Source organism: Adiantum capillus-veneris, chromosome 8 (assembly GCF_014529385.1).
Source record: "Adiantum capillus-veneris isolate H3 chromosome 8, ASM1452938v2, whole genome shotgun sequence".
Taxonomy (NCBI): Eukaryota; Viridiplantae; Streptophyta; class Polypodiopsida; order Polypodiales; family Pteridaceae; genus Adiantum; species Adiantum capillus-veneris.
Window position 1 is genome coordinate 12567679 of NC_140938.1, and position 8640 is coordinate 12576318.

Here is an 8640-nt window from a genome sequence, read left to right on the forward strand (position 1 = left end):
GGTGTCTAATGGGGTGGGGATAGTTAGTGAACAAGACTAAATCTCACTTTCTAAAGGCTGTCTCGTTCCTCCTTATTAAATGCTATTGAGCAATTACCTCAAAGTGAATCAGGCGGTATCACTTGGTGATTGCCCTAACACTTGTAGGGATAGGACTTAGACACACACTTTTTTTAAGTCCTTTTGCTCAATCATAATCAAATAGGGTCTAATAATTCAATTGATTATTTGTTATATGTTTTGAAACATCTTAGATAGTGATGTGAACACAACATCTTTATATATTTGGTACACCTACTTTTCACAAAATGATAATGGTTCAATGTAGGTAGTTCACGTTGAGATCAAGCATTGAATATTTTAAAAGGTTCATTCTATTGCAACCTTTGAATCGGTTGCAATTGTAAAGAGAGAGAGAGAAGGCAAAAACTTGAACTCTCACAAGCAAACACACACATATACACATATAGTGGAGAGGAAGGCACATCTATCTGCACTTCATCTTTGATCTTGCAATATCTAGCTCCATTCAAATTTGTAAACATATGAGAGTTCTCTGGAGTTGGCTTTACTCTGATCAAGAGGATCTTGGCTCCTGTGTTGCGTTTGCTACTCATAAGATACCTATGGCATTTCGAGTCTGCATACAAAACTTTGTCTCCATTGTGGCCATAGAGTTGTAAAATCTGCTCTGTTGCACTTATGTCTATGTTAGCACTACTACTGGCTAGCTCTGTTGTACTTGAACTCGGCTCGACTCGAGTTCATGACGTGCTTGATCGACAGGGATGTCTCTTAATAGATTCTGATATTGCACCAACAAATTTCTCTTGCTTCGGCTTGACAAAACTGGTTGTGCCAAAGCTATCTTGGCAGTTGACTTCTCTTCAATCTCAAAAGAGTTTGCTAACTCTATCTTGAATGTGTTTGAATACAGTCTTTGAAACGATGAAAACTTGTGCTCGTAACAACCCAATCTGCAATGCAATATGAGTGATATCCCTGGTCATCCGATTCTAAACCCAATCTGCAATGCAATTGCTTGCACTAGCCAATTTATGGCTTGCACAATGGCTTCTAGATCCTAGCATTCTTTGACTAAACTGTGGGAACACTGTCCAAAACTAAGTTAGAACAGTAATGTTCTTGGTCGAAATGATTGAGTCCCGGTTCCCAAGGGTTTTTTCCTGATTCTAAGTCAAATTCTAAACTTTGGCAAGACTCAAAATTTTGCCAATTTTTACCAAAGTCTGCTAATGTCAGGCCCAATTCGCAATTTCGACTCGTGAACAATGCCCTAACGATTGGATTTTACTCAATATTCAGTTTCGAAATGGATTTTTGTGTGAACGTATCCCGGTCGATTGGCTTTCGACACAACTTCGATTTCTCAATCTTTTGCGGTTTTGTTTTCACTCATTTTCGACAAATTTTAAATTTTTTTGCAGCTCACGGCTCGCTTCGGTCTTTTTTTTCTGGCTTTTTCTACTCAACTCGTTCACTTCGTCTCGTTCAACTTTTGACTCTACTCATCTCGTCTTTTTTTGGCTTGCAATGTGAATTTTTGGCGGCTTTTTTTGCTTTTTTGCCTTTTTTACTTTTTTGGCTCCCCTTTTATTTTATTTTATTTTATTTTGAAAATTTTGAATTTTCTTAATTTTTTTGCTATTTTTGAGATGTTTTTAAATTTTGATTTTTCTATGAATTTTTTATTTTTTAAAGGTTTTTATGAATTTTATGACTTTTGCGATTTATCTGTGCAATTTTTGATTTTTTTTCAAATAAATTTTTTGTGGAGTTTTTTTTTTGCAAATGGGTGAAATTTTGAAGTTTTTTGTACGTTCTGTGAATTCTGGTTGAGTTTTCTATTTTTTGTGAATTTTAAAACCTGGTTTTGAATTTTTAAGGACCTTTTGGCTTTTTTATTGTTTTTTGTGTTTTTTGGAGAACTTTTTGAAGTTTTTTTCCTTATTTTTATGATTTTTAAAAAAGTTTTGTAAGTTTTTTTTTCAGTAAGTTCTTTTTTAACCTTTTGTTTTTGTCATGTTTTTTCTTTGTGTTTTTCCTATTAAAAAAATATTGATGCAAAAAATGAAAATAATCAAATATAAACTTACCTTAATTTACCTAGCTTTTACAAGACCCTGACGATGGCGATGAAGGCGCTGAGTGTCGGCGCGCTGACTGGGGTGATGACGACGAATCGTTGGCATGCAGCAGCAACAGGAGGTGAAGAGAGAAAGAGAAAGTGAACAATGTTGCATGCTAGGGTCTGTGTGTGTGTGTGTGTGAGTGTGTGAGAGAGAGAGAGAGATAGAGGATGGCAGGGCCTTACAGTGAAGCTGTTACGGGACCCTGAAGAGCGGCCCGTAAGTGGAACTTAGGGGCCGCGCGCGTTCGCCGATCCTTCACCTGAACACAAGTTAGCCGACTTCACAACACGTTGAACAAGTATTTCAAAGGGACGCGCGAGACAAGATTTGTAGAAACAAGCCCGTGACGGGCGCTTTGTATTGATTTAAAAAGTTGATTACAAAAGGGACGGAGGCCTCTCCAGCGCCTCTGAAGACTGGGTTAACCTAACTCCAACCTAGAAAGGGTAAATGGTTTTATGGACGTGAGGACTGCCACCCCGGCTCCGGTTGAACAACCGGCCCCCTCTTGGCTACCCCGGCAGGATGCGCACGGTTCACCAAGAGTGGAGTACTACTCCCATATAAGTCCTTTAATTCGAGGCGCTCAGGCAAACCACCCAAGCCCCATGGTCTTGAGGTAGAAATCCCTCTCAAGGAGTCACCGTCGGTCCCTTCCAGGAGCCGCGGTTCCAAAATCTGATCAAAAATGCCAAAACGGCCCCGCGGTTGCGTCCCGGGCCGTTTGGGACCACGGGACCCCCGGGGACCCGGCCACGGCCCAAGCGGGGCTCTTACTTGCATAGAGTCTTTCGGGGGCTCCCGGAGTCATGTTTTGTCCACAGGAGCGACGGGTCCACGAGTCCTCATATCGGCCCACGGGGAGCATGGCCGCGGAGAGGGGCAATTCACCAAACGGGGCCTCGGTCCCCCTCAAGTGCCGTCCACGGTGAGAAGTTAGGTTAGCGGGAGTTAGGTTAGAAATGGGAACGTGGACCGCCGGGCCGCATGAGGGACAGCCCATGTGGGGGCGCTAGGGGCAAGGAGGGACCGCCGGCGCGAGTGGAAAAAAGTTCCCTCTCACGAGGAGCCCAACATTCTCCCCCCCCTCAAGGAACTTGACGTCCTCGTCAAGATTGTAAAGCATTTGACCACATAGTGCATACATCGCATGATTGTCGCATAACGCATCTTTATTCTGCTGAAAAACTGAGCATAACTGTGCTGACAAACTACTGCATCCTATACTACTGCTGTACATGGTTGTGGTCTTCTATGCCCTAGGCATGTGTTTGAGGTCCGGAATCCTGTAGTACCGAAGCAACAACTGCTTATCCATTGCAATGACTCTATCTTCTGGCACCCAAGTGCAATCTGACATTGGCCGCCCTCTCCACTTGACATAGAACTCTAGGTTGTTGCGCCTGAAACGGTGTTTGATGATTATTTCTGGTTCAAAGGGGTTTACTCCTTTGTCTAGTAGAGGTACATGGCGGCCGTATTTCCCATCAACCTGAAATCGTTTGAGTAGGCTGATGTGAAAAACATTGTGGATCTTGACGTTGGAAGGTAGCTCCAGCTTGTAGGAGACGTTGTTGAAATCTTGCAGTACCCGGTATGGACCATAGAAGCGGTGGTTGAATTTGGGTGTTAAGTTTTCGGGAAGGTTGATGTTCTGGGCACTCACCAGCACCAAGTCACCCTTCTGAAAGAACTCTGTTCGTGCTTTTTCGTTATGTCTGGCTACATACTTATCTTTGTACTTCATCAAGTGCTTTCTGGCTACATCCAAACGTTTCTGCCAAGCCGTCAAAAACTGCTCAGCATCCTGATCTTCTGCATGCATAGTGCCCGAAGCAAGTGCCATGGGCGTAATCACCTCTTTTCCTGTAGCTAGTTCAAATGGGGTGTATCCTGTCCCCGAGTGCACACTGCTATTGTACTGAAACTCAAGGACTTCCAGAAAGTCTGCCCAATCCTTTTGATCTGCTTGGACATAGCAACGGATGTAGTCTTCGATGCCTTGATTGATTCGCTCGGTCTGCCCGTCTGTTTGGGGGTGATAGGCTGAAGAAAACCTGAGCTGTGTGCCTAGGAGCTTGAATAACTCCTGCCACATGTCGCTTAAGAATCGCCCCTCGCGATCCGAAACAATGGCCAGTGGAAGTCCGTGATTCTTGAAGACATGCTTGAAGAAAAGCCGCGCCGTCTGGTAGGCTGTAAGGGGCGGCTTTGCGGGAATGAAGTGCGCCTGCTTTGAAAAGTAGTCCACGATCACGAAGATGGTAGTGAATCCATGGCTTTCGGGTAAGTCGACAATGAAGTCCATGCTTATCACATCCCAGGGGCGAGATGGTGTAGGCATAGACATCAAAAGCCCTGCCGGCTTTATTCGCTGTGCCTTGACTAGCTGGCATGTTGGGCAAGTTCTTACATATTCCACCACATCTTCCTGCATTTTTGGCCAGAAAAAGTGACGGCTTAACCTGTCAAAGGATCTCTTTTGCCCACCGTGTCCTGCAACTTTGCAGTCGTGGGTCTCCCAGAGCAGTTTTGCCTTGAGTGTAGGATCATCTGGTACATACACGCGGTTATGAGCATACCATAGCCCATCCCGCAAGTCGAACAGCCCCACGGAAGTCTTGCCTTGTCGCCAACTCTGCATCATCTGTAATACTGCGGGGTCTGTCTTACTGGCCTCGCGAATCTGATCCAGTACTTCATCACTGCTTATTACGCTAACTGCATTAACCTCGGGCATGCGACTGAGAGCATCTGGCATTGCATTCTGCTTGCCCGGCTTGTGGATGATTTCTATGTCATATTCTGCTAGCTGATCTTGCCACCGACTCTGTTTGTGAGAGAGCTTAGGTTGGGTCTGGAAATACTTCAGGGAAACATTATCTGTGTATACTTTAGTGTGCTTGTCCAATACGTAGTGACGCCATTGGTCAAGACAGTATACCACTGCGTACATCTCCTGCTCGTGTGTAGCCCATCTCTTCTGTGGGTCTGTATACTTCTTCGAAATGTAGGCTACCGGTCTTTCATCTTGCATTAGTACCCCTCCCAGTGCGATGCGTGAGGCATCGGTGTGAATTTTGAATGGCTTGTCGAATTCTGGGAGCTTAAGTATCGGTAGGGAACACATTACTTGTTTGATGTGCTCAAAAGCTCGTTGGGCTTCATCTGTCCACTTGAACGCTAGCGAACCCTTGGTGGTGTCTGTTATGGGGGCCATGATCTTCGAAAAATCTTTGATGGACTTTCGGCAATACTGAGTGAAACCCACGAGCTCGCGTACCTGCGTAACTGTTCGGGGGGCAGGCCAGTTCACCACGGCCTCAATCTTTTTAGGATCCACGCGAATTCCATCTGCAGTGACCAAGAAGCCCAAGAATTCCACTTCCTGTGCTGCGAAGACGCACTTTTCCAGTTTCGCGTACCACTTGCATTCTCTGAGTCTGCGGAGCACCTGGCGCACATGCTCTACGTGCTCTTCAAAAGTTTTGCTGTAGATTAGCAGGTCATCCAGGTACACAATGAGGAATTCATCCAGCATGTCGCCGAAATCTGTATCCATTCCAGCTGAGAAGGTAGCTACTCCATTGGTGAGGCCAAAGGGAAGCACTAGCCATTCGTGAGCTCCATACCGTGACCTGAAAGCTGTCTTGTGCACATCTTCATCCACGATTCGAATCTGGTGGTATCCTGATCGCAGATCGACCTTAGTGAAGTATTTTGCCCCTGCCAACCTGTCTGTTAGATCATCCATATGCGGCAGAGGGTACCTGTTCCGGATGGTTATTTTATTCAGGGCTCTGTAGTCGACGCAGAGCCTGGATGAGCCGTCCTTCTTTGTGACAAAAAGCACTGGGGCCCCGTAAGGGGACTTGCTGGGCCTGATAAAACCTGCTTCAAGTAGTTCTCCTAGTTGCTTCTTCAGTTCTTGTAGTTGTGTGGCATCCATTCGATAGGGTGGACGGGCTAGCGGCGAATGGCCAGGCACTAGATCGATCTTGTGGTCCACTGCTCGCTTAGGTGGGAGCCCAGCTGGAAGCTGCGGCGGTACCACGTCCTTGAATTCTTCAATCACCTTGATGATGCGACTATCCCCGATAGTGCACTCTTCGTCTGAATCTGCTAGTGTTACTTTCATCACACAGCAGTGAACCTGGGCCCCTTGTTTGAGAGCCTTCTCTGCTTGCTTTGGTGAGATCCACATTGAGTCTGGGACTAGGTCATCCCAGCTAACTCGAGTCTTCCCTTTTTCCGTTTTCGTCAGCGTCGGTGTCTTAGTTTGAGCTGCGTTCACTTGCCCTCGGGCTTGAGGTGGCACGTAAGGTTGTGGCTTAGGCGGAGCTTTTTCTTGAGTAGTCTTGCGGGCAGGAGGCGTGTCCATAGGTCGGATGATCGGGACAATCACCCCTTTACCATTCATGTCCAGCATCAGTTGATTCATGCCCTTGGCATACAACCCCATCACGTAGGAGTCATACCAGGCCAGGCCAAACATCATGTCGTAGGAATCCATGGGTACGACGATGAAGTCCACTTTGGCTCGCCATTCACCTACTTGGACCGCCACATCGTAAGCCATCGCGGTGTTCGAGTCTTCGCCTTGTACGAAGCCCACTGAGATGCTTCGTCCTCCTCCGGGCTTGCAGGTCTTTACTCCCAAGCGTTTGGCACATGATGGTGAGATGAAGTTGTGACTCGCTCCCGAGTCGAGCATCGCCAATTGTGACTGCCCGTTGATTACTGTCTTGACATACATATTTGGGATCGGTTTGATACGAGCTGCCAGGCAGTGTAGAGAAGCTTTGATGGCTCCTACACGGACCGTCCCTTCGGTAGACTCTTTGTTTCCACTTTCAGACTCTTGCTCCGTGATCTCAGTGATCTGCACTTGTGAAGATCCTGTCCTGTCAGCGTTGGTCTCATTGGCCCAAGCGGAGTGAGCTCGGGACTGAGAGCTAGCTTTGTGACAATCATTATCCCAGTGAGGACCCCCACAGTTACGGCATGGGCGGGAAGGATTCGCCCTCCAAGGCAGTGTCCGTTGAGGGGCCCCTCCAGACTGGTTCACCGAGAAGTTCCTACTACTCGACGAGCCGCTGTAGCTGCTTGGCGCATTATTGCGAAAATTCCCGTACAGTCGGGGCTGGTTTGACAAGCTGCCTGCGGGCTCACTCCTTTGAGGCCCAGCTGAAGACTGATTTTTTGTCGAGTTGGAAGGGGTATTCCCACTTCCCCCAGACTTTGCGTTGGTGGCCCCCTTTCGGCGCAAGTCGGAGTCCACTAGCCTTTCCGCCATGGCTAGCGCTGCCATGTAGTCGACCGGATTCTGCTTTTCGATCTCCCTACGGGCCCAGTCTTTGAGCCCATAGAGGAAACCATGAAGTCTCACTCTCTCCCAAGTCATCTGTTCCACTTTCAGCATGGACTGCCTGTACTTGGACACATACTCTTGCAGCTTGCTTTCGCCTTGGGTGATGGTCCTCCATTCGTCTAAGTGTCTGAAGTCTTCATTCTTCGGAACGAAGTAGTCCCGCATCTCAGCCTTGAGGCGGGTCCATGACATGTAGGGGTTTTTCCTCTCTTCCAGGAGGAACCAACTGTAAGCGTCCTCTGCTAAGAAATGAGACACCACGGATGTCCATAAGTGTTCTTCCATTTTGCTTGTGCGGTAGAAACTCTCTGTGTCGCGGATCCATTTCTCCAGTATCATTGAGTCCCGTTGGCCCGAGTAGGGAGTGGGTTTGATAGGCTTGAAACTCCCCATCCCATCACTCCCACTCGCGGGAGCTCCCGACGTGCTTGCCGGCCCTTTTCCTTTGTCTGCTGTGGCATTCTGAGCATTCAGCAGACTTACCTATACGAGCTGTTGAACCAGCGCGGCTTGAGACTCTAGTATAGCCTCCCACCTTTCCATTCTGTCATTGCGGGGAGGGTCGTTCCTCTCCCCATGAAATGAGTCTCCATCTGCGTGACTCATTTCGTTGGGTGACGAAGGCGCGGACTCAAACTCTGGCCCGGCTTCGCTGATAGGGTCTAGGCGTTGTAGTCTCCCTTGAGAACGTATCCACCTGGAATACTCCCAAGAGTCAATTACACCGTCCGCTGCGATTTCTTCTAATCTTGCGGCGGGTAGGGGAGTGCTGCTGGAGTCACTTTCGGCGGGTCTTTGTCCCCCTCTGTTAGGCATAGACCAGCTTTGAATTTCTAGCTCTGATACCAAGTGTTACGGGACCCTGAAGAGCGGCCCGTAAGTGGAACTTAGGGGCCGCGCGCGTTCGCCGATCCTTCACCTGAACACAAGTTAGCCGACTTCACAACACGTTGAACAAGTATTTCAAAGGGACGCGCGAGACAAGATTTGTAGAAACAAGCCCGTGACGGGCGCTTTGTATTGATTCAAAAAGTTGATTACAAAAGGGACGGAGGCCTCTCCAGCGCCTCTGAAGACTGGGTTAACCTAACTCCAACCTAGAAAGGGTAAATGGTT

General features: G+C 47.5%; 1 pseudogene; it reads right to left on the minus strand.

The window, feature by feature from the left end:
* Nucleotides 1-2609: 2609 nt before the first annotated feature.
* On the minus strand, nucleotides 2610-3156 carry LOC147451685 (uncharacterized; annotated as a pseudogene).
* Nucleotides 3157-8640: the final 5484 nt, after the last annotated feature.